This window comes from Camarhynchus parvulus, chromosome 3, assembly GCF_901933205.1.
Source record: "Camarhynchus parvulus chromosome 3, STF_HiC, whole genome shotgun sequence".
Taxonomy (NCBI): Eukaryota; Metazoa; Chordata; class Aves; order Passeriformes; family Thraupidae; genus Camarhynchus; species Camarhynchus parvulus.
Window position 1 is genome coordinate 92955277 of NC_044573.1, and position 16262 is coordinate 92971538.

Genomic DNA, 16262 nt, shown 5'->3' on the forward strand with positions numbered 1-16262 from the left:
TGAGGCATGCCTACTTCTTAACTGGATCTGCTGGTACAGTAATTACTATTCTGTTTGTAACAATGATGTAACTCTTAAATAAGTTGTTTTCTCATAAATCAGAACACTAAAGATTAGCAATGAGGTATCAGTGCTGTAAGATAAATTAATCTGGCATCATGAGATAAATTAACACAGAATACTGTTACTAAGAACCAGCAGTCAGCAGGGGAGAGGAAAATCCAGTTTAACCTAATTTTAAATTGATCTCTAGTACCAAACCTTGAAAGAAGTTGGTAGAGGTAATTTGTTCAAGTTTCAGACAGAAGTGGTTGAACTCTCTCAATAGTGGGAGCAAGGAGTCAGTGGATCCTGAACTGGAAGGGGAAAGATAACAAGAATGACAGAGGACCAAGAGATCCAAATAAAGCTTTTAAGTCCTTCATCAGGACCAGTTAGTAACTGTTTTGGAGAACTGAATCATTTATTTGGGCAATTAAAGATGAAGTCAGAAAATTAGTACTTGGTCTTTATGTTTTTACAAGACAGCTGCATAATACAGATAATACTGGCTGATGTTTGTGAAATGTGTGGATGAAGCCAGGTATTAAGAACAAAATATCTCACATATATGTAATCTCAAAATATTTATCCTGAGAAGTAAGAATTCTCCTATTAATTCCACTGTAGAAGTAAGTGTCTGTTACAGCTAGCTGGTCCCTGAGAAATCAGTCTTTGAACTATTCACAGCTTTTAATGCCTTAAAATTCTCCTAACAATTAAGAAATACAGTTTCCCTCACTTAAAGAAACATAAGCACTGACAGGATTTGTCTTTCATGTTTTTAGATGAATGCAGAACTGTAGTCTACATCTAAGCAGGAGCTCTGTCATTCTTTTATGTTTAATGGAGAGAAATAAGCACTTCTAAGGTATGACTCATTTGAGATGTATTTAGCTATCTGCTTTAGAATGAGATGAATTGCTTCCTTAAATCTCCTGTTTCTTTTCATTTACTATAAAGGGTATCTAGATGTCTAACTTGGATGTAGATTTCTATAGTGTAGGAGTCCCTATTTGAATAGATTAATTGTATCCTGACAGACTTAGCAGAAAATACAGACTGGCTATCTTACTTCCTGAATCACACATAAATCCCTACTCTTAAAGAATACTGGATAATGTTAGAATCCTGTGCCCTCTGCCATTTTCTCCAGATTAATTTAAACTTTTATTCCTTTCCTCAGTGATTTTTCTGGGCAGCTGTAGGAATGAGGCATACTGCCATGAAACATGCCATGAGGTATATGAAGGGATTACCTTGGGTATGATGGCTTTCTGATGGGTTGACAGGTAATCAGGCTGAGGCCTAATGACCCTTATCATTGCAATGGAAGAGAGACTGATACGAACTTGTCACAGATACACTCTTGGGCAAGACCCACAGCATTTGTAATCTCTTTTTGTAACTATTTTACATATAAATAGGCTATCCCTCCCTTCCCGTCTATAATGGCAGTGACAGGATATTTGACTGCAGTCTCACCTCCACTTCTTCCAAAAGCGTGAATTGGCATTTGAAATCCTCAATGTCAGGGGACAGAAAATAGCATCACCTTGCGGACAAGTTGATGGGCTTGCTCCTCTGTCTTCCCCAAAGCAGTGATGCCTCTTTGTTAAAATTTGCACCTCTGACTGTGTGGGAGCATACTCCTGAGCACTCGTGCAGAGCATGATAGGCTTATATTTTGTAAATCTAGTGAATCTGTCACCAGAAATCTTGGTTATAATAATAAATTAAGCTTAGATATACCCAAACACCTTTAATCTTCCAGGACTAGCTGGAAGGAAAGGGGGTTTATTTTCTGCTATATTTCTGTACTCTTAATGCAACAACAGGTTGTCCCCTAAGGCCTTTGGACTCTGATTAATGTCCAGAATATGCCTGAATGTCAGGCTGTGATTAGACAGTCTTTCTGTGCCAGTGCTGAAAGCTGATTCAACCTCACACTGCAAAGGTTCTGAGCCAGCTGAGAGTGCCCGAGTCCAGGGCCTGGCTTGGCCAAATAACCATGCCACTGAGCAGCCTGCTTAGCCCTGGCATGGCACAACTTTTAGTGCACTCACCCGTGCCTTGATCAGCACAGAACATAGGCAGAGGGGGCCCATCCAAAGTAACCATGTAGGCAGAGCTGCAGGACACTTCCATCTGGGTTTTTTTTGCAGAGCAGCTGCACAGTCTGCTGCTCACCTGATTAGGATTATGACTGTGTAATAGGGTAGATCATTGCAGGTAAGTAAAATAGAAAAGGCAGAATGATGCCTTGGAGTTGGTGAATTTTTGAAGCTTTCTTCCATGTGAGCTGATTGAATACACAACTCTAGAGTGTCCAGTTTTCTAGATAGGAAGAATCAAAATTTGATGTCACACTGGTGTGAGTAACAAGGAACTAACAAGCTATTTTTAAACTTGCAATCAGACTAATTAAGATTAGAAGATATTCTATAGTGGGCAAAGGATATTATGTACAGTCACTGGAGTACAGTGAGACTGAAATTCTCCACTGAGTTGGCTTTTACTAAAACGATGTGTTAATCTCCTCGGGAATTTCAAGTGACAGCTACACCTCATGCAGTCTGCATCTATAATCATTGCATCCACAGTATCATTTTCCTTTTTTATTAGCTTCATCACTTACTACAGAAAGAGCTATATGACATTTTCCCTTAACTGTTATCTCCTGAGAACAGGGAACTCTAGATGAAATTCTTCCTTACCTTGCCTCATATAGATATCATTTTACTTGTGGAAGCAGAACCTTTTATCAATTTTTGCTAAGACTTCTCTCTTTTGTCATCTCTGGAATGAAAATTTTTCAACTCATGAAAATGTGTTGTTATGACAATGTTTTACAGCACTGACCTATGCATTTGAAGAATATGAATACAAAATTTTAAGCAAGCTATAAAAATTTATAGTCTACTTGTCTGTGCTTCAGAGTAAAGTGGGAAACTGTCCTTCCACAAGATGTAAATTAAAGGATTATATTAATTTGATTTTTTATTCCCTTGTAAAGTTGAGACTGAAGAATGACTCTTCAAGTTTTTGAGGAAGTGTTCTAATCAGTGAACTGAGGAACAATTCCTAAATATGTCAATAGTTAGACAGTCTTAGCTTTCTAAACAACATATGTACAATAATAAAAGATCAAAACTCCTTAAAAATTACTTTGTCACCTTTTTAAATCATGCTTTTAGAACTGTAGTTTTAGACAGATGAATTCCAGCTGAAAATATTTCTTTTTTATGAAGCTAGCTTTGTCCAGATTGTGCCATTAACATAGAAGAAAACAACCTTCCGTCTTGATAGTCTTTTTCTTAAAATAGGTAAAATTAACCATGAAAGTATGTGTGAACACTTCACTCTTCAGAAGAATTTACAAATCTTGTAAGATACCCTCTCATATCAGTAAACTGTGACACAAGGGACCACAGTAGTAGGGCAAAAGTAGCCAAAGTGGTATAAAGCATCCGGAAGTATAGCTCTGGTGACTTTTAGCAGTCTATATTTAGTTGTTATATTTCAACAATACCGTGGAGAGCCTTTGAACTAGCCAGATAACTTTGATTCCGGTTTCACCCTCTGAACGCTTAGTTAATTTTTTTTTTAGTGGCAGGTCTCCAGATTTTACAAATCTAGCAATTTCTGCTGGTGTGCCGCAAGGGGGCAGATCGGTGCTGTTGAACTTTCCTCAGCAGTGAGCAGGAGCAGCAGATCCATCATCTGTGAATTCTTAAAACACACTGCTGTCTGCAGGCTGATTTCCTTATCGATATTGACTGGTAAGGGGTTTATTTAAATACTTCAGTCACAAAATGAATGCTCGTTCTGGGGGATTGTATTTTTCACTTTTTAATGCAATAAATGAAATTAAACAATATATTGTCATGGATTTTCCATTCTACTCACCACTCACACAGTGTTCAGTCAACCACTGCAAATTGTTAGCTAATATAATTTTCCTAACTTTTATAATTTAAGAAGGCAAGTAAGAAATATTTGATTAATTAAAGCTTATTTTCAATACTTCAAACTCACAAACCACAGTTTCTGGTAATCATGTGTTAACACTATGTAGTACCCTTTAAAAATAAAATTTATTTATGAAGATAAATTAAACCAATAGAAATATAGTTATATAAATAAATTTCTTTCTTAAAAACCATAAACACCCCAATAAAACATTAAAAAATCTTTAATTGTGGCTTTTACCCTTGTTTCGGAATTCAAAGTAACAGCATCCAAAATTATTTATGTTACAATTAGGCTTCATTATGTTACACATTACTGAAGAAGGAATAGAGCTCCAGCTTTGTCAAGATCAGTCTGTGCTCAAGACCTTAAACACTTAGTACATGCTAGTGTCTAATTCAAATGAGATGTTAAAGAATCTCCTGAATTTTGACCCAGAAAATAAACAACAAAAATTTGTTTTGTATACAGAGAAAACCAGTAATAATTCCATAGAATTCCACTTGTAACAGAACTACTATCAGTGACACCTGCTGAACATAGATAGACAAGATATGATGAATTAAAGTACATCTAAATGCACTTCAGGGATGAATTTCACCAAAATACTGTCTTCCCTCATTATGGAGGTTGGTCTACACAGACAGAATCTTCTATCTGCAAAACTCTTAACAAGCAGGTACAGTTTTAAGCACATGCTTCTTAAGCATGTGCAAAATGAGATCAATCAGAAGGTTATAGTTTGATAACAAATAGTGGCTTTACACTATAAAAGCAACCCATCTTCAGAAGTATCAGGTCTTCTATGTAAGGCAAGATAAAAAAATCTTATTTTTAGCAGAGTGGCAATTAATCTTTACAAGATGATGGCAAGATTTTTTTTTCTGAAATAAAACATCTCAGATAAAAGTAACCTGAGCCTGAAACTGAAATCACAAGTAGAAAATGTCAGCTCAGATGTTTAAGGTACAAGAAAGAATAGGAAATAGAATCTAGCTGGTAATTTCACATTATTTATATATATATGTATATATATGTGTGTATGTAAAATAGATGTAGTAATAAAAACTGTCAAAGGAAATGGCGTTTGATTAAAATATGAGAAATTGTGACATATGATTAAATTCTGATGACAATTTCAAACACAAATTATTTAAATGGGATTATATATCTTCATATGTATAAATACACATCCTCAAATGTCTGAATTTGGTACAAAGGAGTGAATGCCATAGATCTCTTTTCTCAGTCTGCAGGTCATATGTACGTGGGATGAAGCACAGAGTGGTGATTGTTCTAAGATCAAGTGAAAAGCATTACAAAGCCTGTTGTTGAAATTTGTGCTTTATTTTTAAAAGAGGGAGATGTCAACTTGCCTTTCACTTTTTCTTCATAATAACAGCCTTATTTACATTTCCATAATTGTTATGTATACCTCTTGTATTTTTAAGAGCCCTATGATAATAGTTAATGAGAGAAACAGAAATGTATTTATTATGCCAAATATTTATTCCATGCTACCATTACTCCTACTTGTATATCTGGTGTGTACTGACCTTATTCATTGTGTCCAGGACATTATGTAAGGGAAAAATATGCATAATGTTGTTGTGGACAGTACATCCCACACTTAAACAGAATCAAAGTCCTCTTTAAGACATTTTCTAGAATGTAACCAGAGATACAGACCAGATGGCAAACATTCAGCACACTGTGTCTACAAATTTCAGTGTGCCCTTTGAAATCTTTCTGGATATGAATGGACTTTTTACTTCTAAAGCACTTTAAAACATCATTTAGGATGTGTATCTGATCTCTTCTCTTTGATTTTGCTTTTAGTAACAAAGTAGAATGACCAGAAACTTTTGGAAAACGGTGACAAAGGTGATGGTAAGGAAATGGGTTTTTTAAAATTCAATTTTATATTATATGTATGTATGTATAGAATTAAAATGTTAGAAAATTAATTTTGAATTTTAATTCAGTAAAAAAGTATAATCTACTTATTAATACCTTTTCAAATATTTCCCTCATGTCAAACACAGTATGACAGAAGACCTGATGTGATTTATGATGTTGTTAAAGGCTATGTTGTTTGACTTGGATTTTTTGACAATATATGCTTATATATACATATGCATATATGTAAGGTGCATGATATTCAGATATTTAGTAAATCTATTACAGTTTGAAAAAATAATTCCACTTCTCATTTTTAGGAAGGTATTTTTATCACTGTTTCACAGATTTTGTGGCAGAAGATTATACATTTCTACAAGAAGGCAGAGAGCACAAAACTGAATGGGATTTTAATTGATTTGATTTGGTTTCGGTTTTTGGTTTCTTTTCTCTTCCTCAAGAACTATTTTCATATTTTGAATTATGGTTCCTATATGTGAAGGAAGTTCCCATCCTGGAAACTGTAATGTGTGTTTAATTCAAATTTAGCAGTTTAAAGTAAACAAAGACTGAAGCCCTTTAGTACCACTAGATGTCATCCTGTGGTCATTGAGGATGTATAAAAAGGAGCAGACTCCTAATAACCCATACAGGTTGCCTGAAAATCGGTAGAAAATTGAAAATGGGTGCACCACAACAAATATTTTTTGATTACAAATAGCAATAAAAACATCTCATACAACTTTAAAGGGTATCAGTGTTAAGTCCAGGAACTAAAATGCATTTGCATATTGTTTTTGTAACAGCATACCAGTAATTGCTAGTTTATTAACTCAGACTAGGATTTCATACACAGTTAAAATTATCTCTGGGGTTAATATTTAATGGTATTAAAAATGGGGACAGATGATAAAGGCATTGTGAGCGCAGTGCAATCATACGATCTAAAGTTTCTTCTGCAGTGCCACCATTTTGTATTCAATCTTGATTTACTGCTACAGATGGGTTTCACTGAAAACCCTGGAGATGAATAACTCCAAAGTCTGATGATATTCAACACTCATTTGCAGTTAGGAATTTTGCAAATGTTCCCAGTGTTTAGGATGAAACTAACTACTGGGACCAATTATTCATAACTTTTACTGTGCTTGAAATCCAGTCTCAGATGCAAAATTTGCTGCCTCAGTATATCTCTACCAAGAGTACTGTGGCTGCTGGGACTTTTTTTGACAAAACCTATTTAGTTGGTTCTTTGCTGTGATGGCTTTGTAATGAGAGAAAATATCCATGAGAAGCTGCTTTTCCAGTGCTTCAGTTCTGCAGACAAAGCCTGTAGCCCAAAGGCTTATCTTGTTAATAATGGCCCCAGTTCTGAACACTTCTCTACAGGCATAGAGCTTTTGCAAATTCACCTTTGTAAATTAAACCTAAATTAGTTTTTCAATTTCTCTCATGAATTTTGATAAAAATTCAAATTTCACTCATCTGTGAGTCTTGTTTAGGCATGGTTTTAGTTAAAGTTCATTTTAAAAATTCTTATTTCTTACTTTCATTAAATTTCTGTTGGTAATGGTGCCAGCAGGAAGTGGAGGGTCTTCAGATCTGGTCATGGTGGAAAACCTAAATTTGTGGCAGAAGTCTCTTCCAGATCCAGGAGGCTGTCAAAGTTTGCAGACAGCTTTTTTTTTTAGTGAATGCCTGAGTAGCCAAACCCATAAGTAGATCACTACTGGAAAAAACTTCCTATCCTGTATGTTTGTAATATTTGTCATTAGAACATGGGAGCAGAAGATATAAAAATATATGTGATTCTTTTCAGGATTAATCTAACAAATTTTTATTCAAATTAAGATATAATAAACATAGTTTATTATTTCACCAGTCACACTCATTCCCTCTATACTGCATAGTATAATAGAATAAGCTTAATATATTATATAAGGTACTGGGACATATATATATAAAATATACAAGTGTTTTTCATTTAGCCTTCATAGGTGAGTCTGTCTGCTGCCAACTTAGGTCTGTCTGAAGTAGTCTTCCTTCCTTCCTTCCTTCCTTCCTTCCTTCCTTCCTTCCTTCCTTCCTTCCTTCCTTCCTTCCTTCCTTCCTTCCTTCCTTCCTTCCTTCCTTCCTTCCTTCCTTCCTTCCTTCCTTCCTTCCTTCCTTCCTTCCTTCCTTCCTTCCTTCCTTCCTTCCTTCCTTCCTTCCTTCCTTCCTTCCTTCCTTCCTTCCTTCCTTCCTTCCTTCCTTCCTTCCTTCCTTCTCTTTCTCTCTCTCTCTTTCTCTCTCTCTTTCTTTCTTTCTCTCCTTCTTTCCTTCTCTCTTTCTCTCTCTCTCTCTCTTTCTCTCTCTCTTTCTCTCTTTCTTTCTCTCTTTCTCTCCTTCTTTCCTTCTTTCCTTCTTTCCTTCTCTCTTTCTCTCTCTCTCTTTCTCTCTTTCTTTCTTTCTTTCTTTCTCTCTCTCTCTCTCTTTCTCTCTCTCTTTCTCTCTTTCTCTTTCTTTTTCTCTCTCTCTCTCTTTCTCTCTTTCTCTCTTTTTCTCTCTTTCTTGGTTTGTGAGTTAGTTGGTTTGTTTGGGATTTTTTCTACATACACTGAGTATGACGTAGCATTCTTTATAAAGATCTGATATAAATAAGGCCTGAATCAGAGTCATTAAACTTACCAGAGATAATGAGGATGCTTCCAAGAGATTTTGTTATTTTGTGCTATGCCATTTCTTGTTCATACTGCATTCAGCTGATATAAGCATGATCACAGAGATAGTTTACATCAGGCTCAAGTTCAAATAGCAAAGATGGGTTGAAACTTGGAGAAAAACATTTATCAGCTTAGCTAAGTCCATATCTCTGTTGATCTAGTCAGTAGGTCTCAGTAGTCTTCACTGTCTGTGGCATGACCTTCTGGCTAGACAGAAAAGCTAAAGAAAAATTGGAAAACATAAGGCTGCCTAATGTAATAAAAATGGAGAACAGAAAATTAGCTGTCTAAAATAGCTGTTTGAATGAAAGCTTCATATCTGTGAAGGAGTTGCAAGTATTTGGAGAGGAGACAGGATCACAGAGCAACAAGATGGGAAGGGGGAGAGTCATGTAACCTATTTTCAGATGTCATGGGCACCTGCATGAAAATCGGCATCTTATGAGCAGTGGAGAGAACAAAACACTTCCAGGGAGCGATTTCACCAACTGTTTTAGCAGAAGAGGAGCCCTGCTTTAGAAGTGCTTGTTTCTCTCAATAGCACAGGGAGACTGGGTAAATAACTCAAGAGTATATTAGTTCAACTGAATCCTAAGGTGACTGTAATGTCCATGACCTGTGTTATGGGTATCATAATATAATGTGGGGGCTATCACCTACAGCTCAAATCAAAGTGTGGGGCAAAGAGCCTCCTTAGCTCTCCTTTCTCTAGAAATTCCTCAAGCCTTGCTTGCAAAACTTTTAAAACTGATTGGTGTTTGGTACCAAATAAATAAATGAATCAATTAGGTATGTTTTTAGCTGCTCTGTTGAAATCTCTCTACATACCATATAATATATAGTTATCTCGAGCTCATTATGGTTGTGTTTTCCTTCCATTTAATGTAAAGTTCATTGGCTGAAGCCCAAAATCACAAACAGTGCCATGAAGTTTTGTTAGGTGGGAGTATCTAATGAGATTTCTGACAGACACACTCCTTGTATGAAGTGTAATTGTGGGGTTTATTTTTCTGAACAGTATTAAAATTATGTATTTTTGTGTAACCGCTATGAGCCTCATGAAGTAGTCTCAGAGCTGTGGGATAAAGTTTGAGCAATATTTTCATATTACAATACACTGAAAAGTTGCAATATGAAATTTGTTAAATTGATGGAACTAGACAAGTAATACAAGTTAACCAAGGAAGTGTCATGCTGTTTTTTTAACAAATAGTGCATGGCTGTTTTAATATGAGGTGTATCACAGAAAGAATCAGAAGCTTTAGAAGCTGTGGGCAGTCCAGGGGAATGTGTATCTCTGTGATTCTATTTTTTGCAAAGGTCAGGCAAAGACTGACCTCATTTTGTTGGTAGCTGGTAACAGGAGACAAACCTGTTTACGTTCCACAGGAATTAATGTCATGATTGTGGTGAAGTCAAAGAAGAGGAATTTGGGAGGGTTTGTTCATCAGTGGTCTTTCTGGGCAACATTTCGGTGCTCCTTCTTGTCCTTCTATATGCTTTATCTCATCTATTTTTATTTTATTCAAACAGTAGAGAAGACAAAAATTTGTCTTTGTTTCTGAAATTGTTCTTCATAAATACAAGTTGCTATACTTATGCTTATGATTTTGTTACAAGAAAATTTTGTAATACTTATAAAATTCTAATTTGTGAAGACAAAAATGTTGAAGAATTAAAAATATGTCAAACTTATTCTGCTGCCTTCTCTTGAACTTACTTGTTTATTGAATAACCTGAGGTGAGATCTGGGACCTCAGAAAATTAACATAAAAGAATAGAGAGATATTGATATTCAGTTTTGTAAATGGGATTAGAGTTTCTATGAACCACATATTTTTTTTACTAGATTTTGTCATTTGTGAAACCTTTCAAAAGTACAGGTCATAGTATTTGTGGAGTGACCTATTTTTCCATACATTCTTGTCATGTATCCAGGAAAAAAATCCAGGATACAATAAAAGGACATGCACTAGCTGAGATTAAATAAAAAAGGACAGGTAATCAGTGATAACAAAAAAAAAGAGTAACTAAACAGTCAGATACTATTCTCTAAAGTCCCCCCAGCTTCTGTCCACGACCTGAAGACAGTAGTGGAAGAATTTCTTCCCGCAGTGCCTCTGTAAATGAATATTTTGATGGAGAGAGATCTCAAAGTAAGGGGATACTGCTCATTACTGGGAAGTGAATCCCTTTTTCTTTAGAATGCTTTCCTAGGGGTGACTAGTCTTGCCTATGTCCTTGGCAGCACAGTGGATGCTGTTTCTGTGTAACTTCAAACTCTGGCTGTCCTTTGATTTGCCTTTCTAGTTTACTACAATCAGCTGCTGGCAACTCCCTTATATTCAGGTGGAAAAATGTGTAGTGAGGAGCTGCATCCTTTCCTACCATCCTAATAAAACTTCTCAAATGTAAATCTCACTCTACATCCATCTCAGTTCCACCTGTGGCATCCTGATGATTTGTGATCGGTAGTCTGATTGCCCAGGAGTGCTGCATTGATTTACCAACTACATTGCAGTGCAGTGTTTGTCCAGGTTTGCTTTGTCCCATCAGTTTTAGGTCTTCCCAGGGTGTGAAAGTCCTGTGGTGTGCTGCTGTACCCACTTACCACTACTCTGTGCTGCTGCCTGGAGCACTCCATTATCCCTAAGACCTACCCCCAAAAATGCTGATGAGCAAATGCAAAATGGTAATTTTCTATATTTTTTCTCTATTTTAATGTACTTCCTGAAGAAATATAGAGAATATTTCCTTTGTGGTTTAAGCAGAGTGATTAGGCTGATCCTGTGAGTGGTGGGATATACAATGGTTATAGGTGGGAATCAGATGGAAAGCCAGCACTCTGGCTGCCCTTCACCTTTACTGTACATGGGGATGGGCTGCCCATCCCTTTCTGTTTATTGCTTCCAAAAAGAAAATATTTGTACAATATTTTGGCCTGTTAGAGATGAATGGTGCCTTCAGATGCATTTCAGCTTCTTGAGTTCAAGTCTTTCCCTCAGGCCTGAGGAAACCTAAGGTCTTTATAGTAGTCAGTGTTCACATGCAGCTACTTCCTAAAATGTAATGGTTAACTGGCTTCTATTATCAGTACAGGAAGCTGGTTAAAATCCCTTACTAATTTACTTCATTATTTCTCATCATACTTCTCTTCTGACATTACAATAATCCATGATTGTTGAAGTTTATTTAAATGTTTGAAGGTAAAGCTTTGTTATGTGTCTTTATATGTAGGTATGAAAAAATAACAAATCCCCTTGATTGAAGCTCAGATTCTATCTTGGTAGCCACCCCTTGCTCTGTGTGACACCTCCTATTTTTGTTATGAATGGTGGAAGTAAACCTTAATGCAGGTAAAGGTTTGAAACTCACACTCCTAAAAAGTGTTTGTTAATCTTGGATTAGAAAAGATTTGGGTTTCACAGTGTGTGTCAGCTGGCAGTGTAAGCCAAACTGATTGCATGAAACTGTTGTTTCTGTCTAGTTAGGTTCTTAGGCTGCCCTCCCCACTGAAACTTCTGCACTCCTGCTAAAGTATATTGGGTGCACTAAACTGCCCTTCCCACCCTTTCACTGCTTTCTTTTCTTGTTTGCATCAGGACATTTTTCTGTTTTCTTCTCTCTCCTGGTTAGATTATTTGTCTGTATCTGAAGAGCTTTTATTCCTCTTATTTGTCAGCTTATCGTAGACTAGAGAAGTTACAATTCCTACTAATATTAACAGTGCCCTTCTGCATCAAATTTTGCTCCTTCTTTGACTAGTAAACAATTCTGGGCCTTTTTGGTTTTTTTTGTCTTATAGAGCACTACAGCAATGTATGACAAACCAGCCATATCTTTGAGCTACAGCAGAATTAATATTTTCTTCAGGTGCTCATGTTTTGCTTCAGTACTTTGTTACTCTCTGTTGATAATGATTTATTTTATTTGTTTTGCAATGTTTCACTGATTTGTCTTGGGTTTAGTTTAAAATGGTCATGTTGTTCTATTTTGTTTAATTACCAACTATGTCGCTATGGTCTGGAGACTAACTTTTTTTTTTTTTCCTATTAGTTGTTTTCTGAAGGGTAAACTGTCCTTAAAAGAGTCTTAGTTATTATGATGCCTTGGAGATTTGTTATTGGCTGCAAAGTTTTTTAGACCCCAACCTATCATAGCTGCAGCACTAATAAAACACAAGCAATGCAGAAGCACTTAGTGGATGAGCAGGAGGCCATCCTTCTGACAGATATACAGAAGAATAGTTTGAGATGCCTGAGTGTATTTTTGAGTTTCTAGAATGATTTACTTAGACCTTAGGGAGAAAGAAAATCTGCTTAATATGAAAGAGTTGGGGGAAAAACCATGACAAAATAAAGCAAGCCTCAATTTTTAGAGTTATGTATGTGGGAGGGAAGCACAAAATACTCAAAAATCTTGGCCTCCCACATTCTGTAAAGGAGGAATATTTGCCAAAAAGAGATCTAGTTTTGGTTAAAGAAATCTGAGACTTAATATGGATTCTAGGGATAATACAACAGAAGTAGCATAAAGTGCATCATCTCTGAATATGAATTGAATTGTAAATTTTCTCAGTATTCCTGAAATGCATAGTTCAAGATATTCTTTGGATTTTTCTTAGGTAGTTAAACTCTGGCTTCTGAAGTTAAACTTCTGAAATTTCTGGGAAAAAAAACCGCAAAGACTTATCTGGTTATTTCACTTTCTTTTGAAGCCTAAACTTTATTTACTTCTTAATAATGCATTATGTAAAATAACACATGAGAAATACTACTAAACACATTAATGAAAAAACCCAAATCATTACTCTGGGAAAAAGAGAAGTTGTGGAATTGTGCTGCAGACTAGGTTCTTATCAGGTTAATTTTACTGTCCTAAAATGAGTGGTCAATCATCTCCTCTCAATGACTGATGTTGATTTACTACAGAGGAAGCAAAACCAAGCAGCTCAGACTGGGTACCTAATTAATGGCTGATTTAGGGGAGACAGATCTGCTCTGAGGCACTGTTCATTTGCATTTGGAGATACTCAGAAGATGTCTGGACATGGTGCTAGGCAGCCTGCTCTAGGTCACCTTGTTTGAGCAGAATTGGATGAGATGACCTCCAGAGGTTCTTCTGAATCTGAATTGTTGTCTGATTCTGTGACATACGTTAAAAAAACAAAAACAAACAAACAAACAAAAAACCACCCCCAAAAAAACCCCCACAAACCAAACCAAGACATAAGTAGAAAGTAGTAATATGTTAATTTGTAAAGGGAAAGGTGACCTAATAAAATGAATAGTATGATGTAGTTTTTTTATGGGCAGTACTGTCTGTGACTTCTCTGCTAAGCAATCTTTGTGCTGTTATGCTTTTGATTACTATAAGTAGGGATCCTCAGGAACCGAGACTGAATATAGGTCTGCTTAAATTAGTCAGGTAGTGAAAAAGAAAGAAACTAACATGGTTGTCAGTGGTGATTGACGCTTACCCTTGACTCAATAAGTACCTTGTTCTGTTGAGATTTTCATACCCTGAAAGGCAGTAGTTTAGAGGATGAGGAGTGGTTAAGGTACTTGCTTTATTTCCATTTCCTTTTTTAGGAAGAGATGCCTTATGAGGAAGTCTCCTGTAGTGTTCTTACTATTGTTAAGTTCAGTTTCCTCTGTATCCCTTCTCTTGATTTCTGTATTGTGCACTAAAACATTTCCCTGTTGCCTGTAGATTCCCCATCTCATTTCCTATCACTGTTCCTCTAAAAATTGAATTCTAATTATAAGGACTAAGGGGTGTCAGGTAGTTTCTTCCAGCTTAGAGGGGTTTTCATCTACGTAATTTGTGTTAGTAGAAAGATATCGGACACCAGACTGCACTGAGATTATCAGACATTCATTGCAGATTTTGGTTCAGATTTCCTAAGCAGTTGCATAGGCTCTACATACAAAAGAAAGGGCTTTAGATTTGTTGGTTTGCTCCTTGGCATGATGAACATGTGGTTTAAGTAAGTCACATATGATGGGTGGTGTTCCAGCACAGTGCTTTGTAGTCAGAATGAAGGTGGCAGATTTTATACTCAGCCCAAACATGTTATAGTTCAAACTTTTTGTGTAATTCCAACTGATGACTTACTGGTAATAACAGGAGTAGCATTTGGGGATTTTTTCACAGAGGATGTTTTCAAACAGATATGATTTAAAAATAGAAATCCTTCTGCTGTTTCCAGAATCAAACCAACACAGAAGTATTTTTATAGTTTTTGTGCCAAAATATACAGAAAGTTTGTATGCTAGTATGGGCAAAACTGACTCTGAAGCAATAGAACCTTCTTTCCCCCCAGATTTCCTATTTCCACCTGCACTTGTGACTATTAATATTTTGTTATCTATATTATCCTGCCCTTTCAACAGTCAAAAAAAAGCAAAATTAATCTCTCCTAACATTCCCCAGTAAACACTGTGCTTAGGGAGCTGTTCTAAACAGCACTGCTTAAAAACAAGTCCTTTTTAAGCACTTTTATCTATCACTGGCAAGCAATGTCTTTTCATGAGCAAGTTACTGGAACACCAATTTAACTGAGCCCTCTTCATTATTGTTCACCACATTTTAAATAAAGGAAAGAAGAAAGATTCTTCTTCCCCACATCTGTGAAAGTAAAACCAGAAAATGTAAATTACGTCAAATAAGGTTATTTTGCATATATCCTCTATTTCTTTACATTGAAAATGTAAAGAAATATTTGATGTTTGATCAAATGTTTGATACTTCATGGAGATTAAAATCTTGAATCTCAAAACTGCTTCTGATCCCTTGCAGAAATATTCCTCAAGCACAGATTTGTGCCTGAATCTAAACACCTTATCCCTTCCCTCTTCTCCTGCTCAGTTGCAAACAAATCATTTGTACCAATGCTGTGACTATCTCTGAGAGGTGTTTGTGTACCTGAGAGGGTTTGGTCATGGGACTGGAAACAACTCTACGGGAAAAAGTTAGTTGGACTGTTATTTACATCTGGAATACATCTATGGTTTATCTCTGGGGCATCTTGTCCTGAGGCTTTCAGGGAAACAAAACTGGGAAAGATCACTTCTTCCTAGCCTAGCTGTTCCTAGATAGAGGACTCCGGGCAGGTACCTATTTTTAAATGATTGGGATGCTTATATATGTTTTAGCCACTTCTTTCTCCACCGCAGTCCAGGTCCTCCAGATCCACAGATAAGGTAATAATGAGTTTAGGCTCCTGTCAGTAAAATCTGGAGAAGCACTAATGAATGAGGGCTGGCTTACAATGTCTTAATTGCAGTAGGATGTGACCAGTCTGAGCTTGGAGTGAACCGTGTGCATGACACTGAATGGATGACAGAAGCCAGCGTTTTATAGGAAACACAGCTGCAATCTGGGGATGTGCAGTGGAAGAATCCTCCCCCTAGCTCACAGAAGACCAAACAAGGAAGCAAGGGATGGTGCAGAATTGGGTGAAAAGACCAGAACTCCCTCTCGCCGTCCTGTCCCACGGCCCGCGATGAGTTAACCCTGCCGCTGGTAGGTGGCACTGTGCTCTTGGGGATGGCAGGGCAGAGCTGCACATCCATCAGTGCTTGGCGCTGCGGACAAGGACACAGCCACCCTTCTTGGGGAGCTGGCCTTAGGTGTCACAGCTTTGAT